Here is an 11904-nt window from a genome sequence, read left to right on the forward strand (position 1 = left end):
AAAAAAAAAAAAGGAAAAGGAGAGGCCTCAGAACAAGCTCCAAGCTTTCCTTTCCAACCCTGTGTCCGGCACGCTGACCACTACTTACCATTACAACAGGGTTTCTGAAGGAGGAGCTTGGCTGAGGGCTCCTATCCCAGCTCATCCCAACCCATCCCCTTGGGGTCCCACCAGGAATCCCTGTAGACACCCCAAGGCTGCTTGCCCAGATGGAGGAACCACCCTGAAGTTCACACACCAACAGTATTCCAAGGAAAACCACAATGTCAACCTGTGAGGAACCAATCACACCTTTTAAATAACCAGGAGCCATCCATGAGTTAAATTTTTTTTTTTAGTGTAGTGGTTTCACTGCATAAGCCTGATCTCACTCCATCTAGATACCACGCAGACAAACATAAAATACATTTCTTCACACTGACCCTGTTAATAACTATTTCTCAAGGGAGCAGAACTGTAACGAGCTAACACTATTTGTTTATTTGGAACTCAATAGCTAGACTTACTGAAAAAATATCCCCACCCAGCACTAGCTGGACAAAAAAAATAAAAAATTACATCAAGCTAAGGCAATATCCACTGAAATGAGATCAGACCTTCCCTGCGGCCGAGGTGACGCATCACCACCAGCATGAGAAGCATGTCGTGCTAATGGGTCTTCTCCAGATAAGGTGCTTCTGCCTCTTGATCTTTAATGCCCGTGGAGAGCTAACAAAGCCCAGCCAGAGCTTTCAGGCTGGGCTGCTGGGCAGCTTTGTAAAATTAACTATGGACCTCTGAAATCCAATTCTGTCCTTTATGCATCTCTCTCCCCTCCACGGCTTCCATTTTTAAACACATCAGGCTGGATTACCTCCCTGTCCCTCTTCGCCCCCTGCACGCTCGGGTCACTTCAAGTATGGTTTGCCATCAGGTTCAGCTTTACAGTGGATTAAAAACAAAAACAAAACCAGAAACCTGCAGAAGGGTATTAATTTTGGAAATTCACTGCCACAGGTGGCAAACACCCCTATAAAACAGTAGAAATCGGGGTGCTCCTGCTGCTGAGGCCCTTGGTGAAACCCCCTTCCAACCACACAACTGATGCAACCCAACAGCCCAGGAGGTTCCTACAGTCCCTGCGTCCAGCTGCTGCACTCGAGCAGAGATTCACAGCAAGAGAAAGCCCACCAGCCCCAACCCAGCACTGGGATTGCTCATCATCTCGCAGACCTACAGGCCATAGTGGATTCTCCTGGATGCACCCCGTACTTCATGTCCTCTCTGCTAGAAAACTGAGGCGACACATGGAAAAGAAGCATGTACCAACACTTCTTTAAAAGCACTGCCCTGCCCCAGTGGGAAGCAAAAAATCTTGGGAAAGGATAAGTTTGAGGATACAAACATCAACCCACATGTCTCTAGCATCCTTCTCCAGCTGATTGCAGTGCAGTCTGAAGCCCTAACTGATCTCCTCCTCAGCCACCTAGGTGGGGAACTGAGGGGGATGAGGGCTTGGGGACCAGTGTGGTGGGGACGTGGGGGATGGAGTTGGGCTCCCAGCCACATACTTCCATGAGCACATCCAAACACAAGAATTTAGACACCTAAACACACACCAAAAAAAAAAAATATGTAAAGACCTAAACAACAAAAAAATTTACACCAATCTGCCATTCTTATGTGAGGGGAGGGAAAAAAAACCCACAACATTTGGAAGCAGGCTGTGTTTGCTTAGCGCTTTCTGTGTTTAGGTAATTAGTGTAAAGGGCTTCCCAGGTAAACCTAAGAATAAACTGCAGCTTTCAAGAGACACACACACACTTCTCGCTGCAGCGAGCCTTCAAAGCCTAACCAGGAGAAGATGCAGAGCTCCAACCAGCTCCCCGTCAGCATCGCTTGCCTGCAAGTCTTCAGAGTCAGCCGCAAGTCAGGCTGCATCAGAATTTGAAAAGATGACAAAAAATGACAAGCAAGAAACATCTCTGAAGACAAACACTCCCAGCAACCATGAACGCTTCGGATACACAGCCTGGACCAACGTCCACAGGCTATCGCTTCCCCATCTCCTTCTCTAAACCTTCCAAAATGTCCTCTCCTGCCTTAGCTGAGAGTGGCACCTTCGGAGCTGTGAGGAACAAAATACCTCCCAGCTCCCAAACCTACTTTTCAGTGCTCCTTTAGACTGTTTTGCTTTGCTGACCTACTAACGGCCAACTACAGCCCTACGTGGCTCCTCACCCCCAATCTCCTGTTTTCAACACGTTGGTGCTGGGGTACACCATCTCCTCATAGATGGCTTTCCAATGCTGGTACTGCCAAACAGCTCCCAAAACCGGTGTTGCCCCATTCTTGATTTTATAGGGAGAGGGCAGGGATGAGAAAGGAGAAGAGAGGAGTCATTTAGCAAAGGTTACCAGAGAAGTCCACAACGGGAACATGGCCTGAGGCTTTCTGTACACTGCATTAGTCTCCAGTTCACTAGACTAACCAAATACCCTTTTAATGCTACAAACAAGTCAACAGCAACAACAAAAATCAGCAGGTACCAGTTTCTACTCAGAGCAAGATGCTCCTAATCTGCTGCTCTGCAGCCCAGGGTTACCATTAGATTGACATATTCTAACATCAAATGCTTTTTGTAATCCACCCGAGCCTTACAGCATCCATACCTCACCTGCTGACCATGACTACACGCTTATAACATACTACATCCTATTATAAAATATTACGGAGCAACAAGAGCTTCAGTAGGACAAGAAGCTGCATCTCCTGAAAGAGAGAAAGATGCTTTCACATGGAAAAACCTCGATTCTGAAAAGCCAGCTATTTTCTAAACAGCTTTCCACAGTCCCCCATCTCCCAGGCTGAGTAACACAGATGGGAGAAGGACACCCAAGTACATCACCATGAAGGGACCCAAAGAGCCTGACCACAGTCAAGGGACTTTGAGGAACCTCAAGAGCGGCCACACAAGCACAGACCAGCCTGAGAGCTCACATGGACCGATTTCTCCTGGGGAGCTTGAAGACCTCTAGGCAGTGAGTCTTCTCAGACGTTGGTATTAAATATAGCTACATGTGTCCACATCCTCATCTTCCCACTATTCTTCTGCAGCCACACTTGCATAGAACAGGCCACACGTCCAGCAGCACTGGTCCACAGCCATGAAACCCATGGATACCAGGACCATTCAACCAACCAGTGAATGGTCCCACTTGACATGTCTTCACAGGAGACCTGAGAACGTACAGGTCTGAGTTCCCAGTCCAGTCATTCCTACGGAATAGAAGATGGCACTGGAAATGGTGGTTGCTCTCCATAACTCTGCAGAGCAGTTGCTTGCACAGAGCATCTTCTAATCCCCACAAGTCAAGGAGAAGGCTCTCCCTCCATCCCTATCCATGCCCAGCACCCATACAAACAGCACTGCAAGACCATGCCACCGATGCTCTGCAGCATGCCATTGACTTGGCTTAGCATCTTTTCAAAGGTAGCTTCCCCGCCCCCCCCCCTTATGCCATTGCAGATCTTTTTTTTTGTCCTGCAAAATTGTGCAGTATCTACAGAAGCAGAGCATCCATCAACGCAAGGGAGAGTGGGCAAACAACACTTCATAGATGCTTCTGACCTTCACCCTGCCCTTTCCCATCACTAACTCCAGAGGGGGGGGAAAGGGAACAGAGATTAAAAGGGAGGCAGTACAGGAACATTTTTAATCACCTTTCATAACCTGCGTTCTATAGGATTGAAATGTGAAAAGCACCTTTCCCTTATATTATTCAGAAAGCAGCGAAGTTAATGTGACATATTGGTGTGTAGGTGTGTGTGGGCTGGTTTCTTGGGGGGAGGGAGGGAGGGCTGAGGGCTCTCTCTGTGTTTCAGAGAAATGAAGCAGCACAAGATGTACCAGTTGCTCTGGTAACAAAGCTTTTGCTTTTTTCTTTTTTTTTTCCTCTCCCTGCCTCTTTTTTTTTTATTATTTTTTATTTTTGAGTGAAACATCATTTTAAGCATTTTTTCCAGTTAAGACTTCCTTGCCTGCATGGCAAAAACAAGTCTCCCCGCTCCATAAACACACAACCCCCCCCCACACACACACTTTTGAGTCAGCAAGGAAAGGACCTTCTCTTCTAGAGATATTGGAACATCGTTGGGAAGCTGATAGAATTGAGGTGGCCCCTTTTCCTTCCGATAATCCCAGCACGAGTTATCACATACCAATATGCCAGCCCAGCCCCTTCCCATGAGCCCAGAAGAGCTGATAAGAAGCCCAGCACCAGGGGCTACCAGACCCCTGCCCTGGTGAGCATCCTCACGTGGTGACACCACCATCCCCTCTGCCGGCACAGGGATCCATCCCAGCAGAAACAACGGCTTAATATTCAATACTGTGCTTGTAATACGGAAGGATTATAAAGCAGCTTGTAAATCTTGTAAATCCATTCGGGCTCGCACGGCCCCCACGCGACCTTGAAGACTCCGGGTGGCCGATGCTCACCCACGCGGCTCCGTATCTGAAGGTGGATGCGGAGCAGTCCCAGCCACCACCAAAACCATCCCAGCAGAAATAAGAGCCCTGGCGTCACGTGGTGACACCACCACCCTCTCTGCCGGCACAGGGAGCCATCCCAGCAGAAACAACGGCTTAATATTCAATACTGTGCTTGTAATACGGAAGGATTATAAAGCAGCTTGTAAGTCTTGTAAATCCATTCGCGCTCGCATGGCCCCCACGCGACCTTGAAGACGCCGGGTGGCCGATGCTCACCCACGCGGCTCCGTATCTGAAGGTGGATGCGGAGCAGTCCCAGCCACCACCAAAACCATCCCAGCAGAAATAAGAGCCCTGGATGGGGCACGGCAGCTCGGCACTGGTTAATTGCAGGTGGTTCCTTGTCTCAGCCCTACAGAGCAGGCTCTTAGAGCAGCAGCAGACCATAGAAAAGTCTGGGGAGCCACCTAAATCAGAGGGGACCAAGCCCTCGTGTGCTTGCCTCAAGTCTGCCGTGGCCATCAGACCATGACGAGGGATGGCTACACACACACAGAGACATGGGGTCACACTCGGCCTGTCCTTCATGTAGCAAAAGCGTTCACAACCTTGGAACCAAAAAGAAGAACCCAACGCCAAGGATGGGACGCTAGAAGGACCTACCTGGCTCAAGTCACACCTCATTTCACAGCACCAACGCTCATTTTACAACCACCAGACGGTGGGAAAAGGGAAATAGTTGAAACTCCACCCCCAAACACAACAGCTGGCCATCTAGGGTTAGAGCTGTTTGCTTAGACAGCAAGATGCTGGGGCTCTGAATCACTCTGGTGGCCCAGGAAAGCAAGGTCCACATGTTCTCAGCATGCCACCATCCCAGGACAAGTGCTGGGACAAGGGGTGGCCAGCAGCGTGACCCGCTCTGCAGCCACCCTGCGTGTGTTCAGCTCTGTCTCTTGAGCAAGGCACATAAAAGCCGTGTGTGCAAACCAAGATTAATTCTTTACAGCAACAATCCCCAGGAAATATTAATTGTGTGCAGCATGGTAACTTCTTCCACGCGGCTAAAAGCAACAGTGATTAATTACCAAACTATTGACCATCAGCCTTTTGGAAAGAGAGACGATAAAACAACTGATTATTAAAAACAATTAATGTCATGCTTGACTCCGGCTAATTATCTGAACTGCTAATAATGACCCAGGAGCCTGCAGAGTCACTGTTCTCACCAGGGCTGATCAAGGGCCCAACACTTGAGGAGGTTGAGCCAGACCATGGACGAGCTAAACCTGGCACAGATCGCACATTACTTATTTTCTCATTCCCCCCCTCCAAAAGAACAATGTAAAAGAAGGAAAAAACCCCCAATCTTCTAAAAGTATATTCCCCTTCTGCCCCACCAGCCTGCAGCAGTGGGATGCCACAAGGAAGGATGCTGCTGCGCAGGGACAAAGAGCACCCAGGAGAGCAGGACACGCGTTATCCCTCCTCATTCCACATCTGCAAACTCTGGGACAATGTCACTGAGAAAAGGGTTGTGCCTGGGACATTCTCATGGGTTTGACTCATGGACCAAAGTGTCCCGGCAGCCCTGCAACAGGAGACCTGGGATTTCAAATGCTTTATTCGTCTTCTCATACCCATGTATCTCAACACCTTCATCTACTGGGTCAAACCTGGGGTTTTGCCTCCAGGTGGATCAGTCCTGGCTTCTGGCAAATGCCAGCTGGGTAATAAACAAATAAACCCTGACAGAAGACCTTGAGCGGGGCATTTCCTCATTTTTTTCCCCACCATGTGTTGCACCCCAGATGGACACAACGCAGCACCACGAAGACCAATCACAAAAATCACAGTCCTCTCCAAACGCTGCCTAACTCAGGCTGGTGGGGGACAGGGACAGCCCCCGGCCAGCTGCCCTGCCTGGAGGTGGTTGGTGGCCACCCCGAGGTGGCTCCTGGGGGGTGACCCCTGCTCTGCCCCATCCGGTGATGATGGTGGAGGAGCTCCTTGGGGAGCTGGAGCTGCGAGACCTGTGGCTCCTGGATGCCACACGCTCTAAATTAGAGCGCAGAATACTGCTACGTAATGGCTTAGTGATTATATGGCATTTACCAGCTAATTAAACAATCAATAGTTATTGTGCAGCCACGGAGCTAGCCCACAGTCCTGTATCTTGTACCCTAGTAAAATAAAGCCTGGCTGAAGCTGTAAATGGAGAGCCACGTCCCCAGGGCACCCAGCAAAGCAGCACTTGGCATTAATGACCGTTGTCCTCCTGGTATAGTTGGGAAGAAGCACGTGAGTGTGTAATCTCAGCATCATTTATTTCCCTGTTGTAAAACTATACAAGATGAGAGAGGCAAAGGTTACCATCTGACCTATTTACTGATATTTATTTCTTTTTTTCCCTGCTATTGCAAAGGCTTGCATCAAAATCCTGCTTTGGTGATGCTGCGCAGGGGCCAGGGTGGGAACGCCCATGGCTAAGCAGGGCTAAAACACCAGGGAATTGCTCTGTTTTTTAACATATTCAGTGCACAATAAGTAGCCCACTGCATGTCTTCCCCTCCCAGCATTGTAACAACCTGTTGGAAAGGTATTTCTGAGTAGTCCTTGTGTCCCTTTGGCTTTCAACCTGCAAATTCATTGGCGTTTGACACAGCAGCAGCTGTGGCCCTGCTGCTGTGATTTATCCAGGCAATCTAAGCATGCACAGTATTTTAAGGACTTTTTGCTTACTCTCTAATGCAAAGCAGAGATAAGCAGTAATAATAATGTTTCTGGAACATAAAAGCAGCATTTCTTCACATTTTAGATAATACTTTAAAGGCTCTTTGTGATTTTCCTGTTTAGAATTTTGCTTTCAGCCACCAGCTACCTGCTAAAAAACACCAAGGCGATGGCTCAGTTCTCCAAGTCCAACTCACTGTGTTCCTGAAGCCATTTCTTTAAACACCTTAAATTAAAAGAAAAAAAAAAAAAAAGAAAGAAAAAAAAGAGAAAATCCAAGGACACAAAAATCCCCTACTGCAACAATGTCTGGCACAGGAGCCAGCAAGTTCTCAGTCTTTTATCAAAAGAGTTTACAATCTGTAACATTAGATGCCGGATTATTAGAAAATACAGAAAAGCTGCCGATTCAATTAGAGAGATAAACCATCACCGGTGAGGTCCCTCATTAAAATAAAAATCAAGCTATTCACAAGAGATTGTTAAGCAGCGAACAAGGAGTGTTATTTCTCTCTGCAATTATCCCAAGTGAAGAGCGGGTGGCTGGGGTTTGATGAGAACAAGCAGAGCAGGTCACTGCTGAGGGCTCCTGCAGCCTTCAGGTGTCCCTGGGGTATGGCCAGAGCCAGGAAGGACCACAGAGATGCTTTAACCTGCAGTTCTGAGCAAAGAAAAGCCTTCACTTGAAAATACAGAGATCAATGAGAACAGGTGACCTTTGCCTCCGGAGCTCAAGCCTCAGGGAGCAAGGCTTTGATTTACAGAAGCATTGTGTACCACCTGAAAGGGATCTTCGAATCATGACCCAGAAAGCAGGATCAAAGCCAAGCCGTGCAGTGAGCTCCATCCCAGTGCCCATGCAGAGGAGGTCACTCCCAGTGGGAGCTCTTCACGTACCCTGGATTTGGCCAATATGTCTTTTCTCCTATGAGGAAGGAGAAGGGATGCGCTGTGGAAGAGGCTCCCGAACCTCTCCGACACAGCGGATCCAGAGGTTGGCTCCATGAACCACTGCTCTCTGATGGCTCCTGCTACTGTGGTCTCATTAAAATAAAAATCAAGCTATTCACAAGAGATTGTTAAGCAGCGAACAAGGAGTGTTATTTCTCTCTGCAATTATCCCAAGTGAAGAGCGGGTGGCTGGGGCTCGAGGAGAGCAAGCAGAGCAGGTCACTGCTGAGGGCTCCTGCAGCCTTCAGGTGTCCCTGGGGTATGGCCAGAGCCAGGAAGGACCACAGAGATGCTTTAACCTGCAGTTCTGAGCAAAGAAAAGCCTTCACTTGAAAATACAGAGATCAATGAGAACAGGTGACCTTTGCCTCCGGAGCTCAAGCCTCAGGGAGCAAGGCTTTGATTTACAGAAGCATTGTGTACCACCTGAAAGGGATCTTCGAATCATGACCCAGAAAGCAGGATCAAAGCCAAGCCGTGCAGTGAGCTCCATCCCAGTGCCCATGCAGAGGAGGTCACTCCCAGTGGGAGCTCTTCACGTACCCTGGATTTGGCCAATATGTCTTTTCTCCTATGAGGAAGGAGAAGGGATGCGCTGTGGAAGAGGCTCCCGAACCTCTCCGACACAGCGGATCCAGAGGTTGGCTCCATGAACCACTGCTCTCTGATGGCTCCTGCTACTGTGGTACTACCAGATACTTCTCAGGCTCCCCACCCCGTCAGGCTAAGATATCATCCAGTCATCAGAACAACTTAACTGCACGCTCCATCCCATGGGATCAATGGGAGGTTTGCACCTAGCACATGTCCCTCCAGGTCCTGGGCAGGCCAGCTGGTCACCACCTGTAGTCTCCAACATAAATATGGCCACGTGGCTGACTAAGTCAGGTTTTCTGGAGGAAACATCAGGGCTGTGGTCCTGTTTTGGCAGTCTCTCAGCACACAAACATAAGATGCTCTCCCCTACCTGGAATAAACATCTCCCATCTGCCTCTTCCCAACGGGAGAGCTGCTCTGCTCACCTCAGATAGGGACCAGCCATGCCAAACTGATGGTGGGGAGGTGATGCCCACCAGGTGATGGCTCCTGGTAGGGAGCACAGGGGTTGGACCTGCAAAGCCTGGGGCTAGGAAGCCAGCACCAGAGCAGGCACCACAATGAACTACTCCTTCCACATCTAAAAATACAACTAAAGACAACGCACAGCCTCTGAGAGGAGAGCGGTGGTGCACCTCGGGTAGGGGTGGGAAAACCCCAGCCCCAGCTCAGACGGGTTTGAAAGGGCAATGGAACAAGCACCAAATTAGAGAGGACATTGCTCCTAGGTACGGACTATGGCTGTTTTAGAAGGGAGCCAGAAGTTCTGTGTGTCATGGAAGCTGATCCCTTTGTTTTGCTGCAAGAGATAAATACAGCGGTGGGATCTGGAGGGAAAGAATCGCAGAGGTCTCATTTCTGCGCTAGGTTTAAGGGTGGGACACCATAAACAGCTCTGTATGCTTTATATCAAAGTCTCCTCGTGTTTACAGAGCGGGTGCTACTCCAAGACGGCAGTCCAAGAGAGCCCTGAAGTCAGTCTCAGCCTGAACTCAAACCTCAATAATCACTCATTTGATTTGGGGGGCAGCATTCCCCCCCCAGCACCATCCCATCCAGGACCAGTACCCCATGAACCACACCGGGGACAACCCCATTACCCCAGCAAGTTAAAAAAAAGTTAAGAGAAGGGCTTGTTTGGTGTTTTTTCTTGTACAGCAGGAGAAAAAAGGGAACACAGAAGTGTTCACCTCCCGGAAAGCCTAGGTTTGGACGTTTCTGGGTGGTTTTTCCCCCCTGCTTTGAGGTAGCACACAGCCGCACCGAAAGAACCGGAGGCAGCGAGAGGAAAACCCGAGCAACGGAGCCGTGCACCAGCACCAGCCAGCTGATTTCCCCTTTTCTGCTCTCCACAAAAACACGACGCTTTCTCGAGGCCGTTCAAGGCGCATAGTTTCCACTGATTGTTAGAAATATGCACCAGTGAAAATCAGGTCACCCTCCGCCATTGTTTCAGCGGCCGAGAAGAAAAACAGTTCAGGAGGGAGCTCCCATGGCGGGGAGCACACGGTGGAAAAACAACCAATACCAGAGGGGAAGGCTCCCTGGAATATAACCTTGATAAGAATAGTTTTGGTGGTGTGGTTTTTTTTTTTTTTAAAGAAAAAAAAAAAAAACCCTAACTTATTCCAGTTCAAAAATTCACACATTTGAAAGTCCAGAAGTTCCAGTTCATCTTCAGTTCACTTCAATCCCCCCATCCTCATCCTGACGGGATTAGCCCCCCAGCAGTGGGAGGATGGGGAAACCAGAATTCAGAACAAATAATTCCTGACAGGTTAGCTTTTTAAAGCACCCTCCCCTTCTTCTCTTCAAGCAGGGGCAGCTCGTCATCTTTTATCGCACGAGGGGCAAGAGCTGCACCTTCCAATGGATATATTCCAAACACACGGATATCTTCTTTTCTATAGTCACAAAGGAATATGGGCATGACAGGTGAACAGGATCTCTGTGCACACAGGGGTGTGTAAGTATATACAGAACTTGTGTCCATGCATACAGTAGTTTTGGGAGAATGAGGCCCCAGGGAGCTATTGTCTCCCAACAGACCCAAAAATATTTTGGCAAATTCCTCATGCAAACCGTGCTGAAACATCCCCACCCCCCCCCAAAAAAAAATATTAACTGCAGATAAACCCAGACTTGGAAAGAATTCAATCCTTCCCCAACCCTGCAAGGATCATCCACAAAAACACCCCACCGAGACGACAAATTTTGGAAATCCTCCAAGCTCAGATTGTGCTGGGGACAGGTCACGCAATTTTAAACACTTCTGTAAAGAGGTCCCTGGGTTTCAAATTCTGTCCTCCGCAGTCCCCTGGCTATTCTCATCCAGAGAGCTGCTTCCAGATGTTTACAGAAATGGAAAGCAAGCCAGCCAGCCTATTGACGGTGGTGCTTTTTCTCCTGCAGCAGGTTTCTGCCGGTGGAAGGGCGTGCGAGCAGAGCACTGGACTGTGGCAAACTCATTTGGCAGCCTCTTGCAGCCGTAAACTCAGCTCTTAGAAGAGATCGAGATTTATCTATTAAAGCGCAGCCTTTTCACTCCCTCCTCATCATATAATCAATAAAAAGCAACTGAGGGGAGAGGGGAAGAAAAAAAAAAAAAGGCGATTTATTTTTTTTTTTTTTTAGTGACAGTTTCAAAACTAAAACGAATTGCTTATTATAAGAGCTCTGTGTGCTACATGGAGCAGACCAAAAAGCCGGAGTTCAGCAAGGCTTCTTGCCTGGAACGGGTCAAACCTGGCCAAGATGATGTGCTGGGATGCTCCGTGTTCAACACATGGCCAAGGCAAAGGTGTTCACTTCAGGTGGTGCCCTTACCTTATAGACCTGCCCATAGGTACCATTGCCAACAAGTTCCACCAATTCAAAGATTCCTGCAGGATCCTAGGAGAAAAGGAAGACAAAAAAAAAATATATTAATCAACAATACTTACAGATTTCTGCAAAAAAATATATAAATTAATCAACAATACTTACAGATTTCTGCAAAAATAAACATTCAACAAAGAGAGAGCAACCTTCCACTGGCAAATATTTTGAGTGTTTTAGGCTTTCCAGGCTGCCCAGGGATAATGAGCATCACGGTAAGGATGAGTGGAAGCCTTGGTAGCTCTGCCCACTGCTACCCACCTCCAGCATCT

General features: G+C 48.4%; 1 protein-coding gene across 2 annotated transcripts in view; it reads right to left on the reverse strand.

Annotated features, from left to right (window-relative positions):
* The window catches only part of TNIK (TRAF2 and NCK interacting kinase), a 156736-nt gene extending 145093 nt beyond the window's left edge, over positions 1-11643 (reverse strand). For both annotated transcript variants that reach the window (XM_014938823.1, XM_014938822.1), the window contains exon 1: positions 11582-11643. The gene's annotated coding sequence lies outside the window, so the exon portion shown is untranslated. The remainder of the gene's footprint in view (positions 1-11581) is intronic.
* Positions 11644-11904: the final 261 nt, after the last annotated feature.

Source organism: Calidris pugnax, unplaced genomic scaffold (genome assembly GCF_001431845.1).
Source record: "Calidris pugnax isolate Ruff unplaced genomic scaffold, ASM143184v1 scaffold52, whole genome shotgun sequence".
In the NCBI taxonomy this organism is placed as follows: Eukaryota; Metazoa; Chordata; class Aves; order Charadriiformes; family Scolopacidae; genus Calidris; species Calidris pugnax.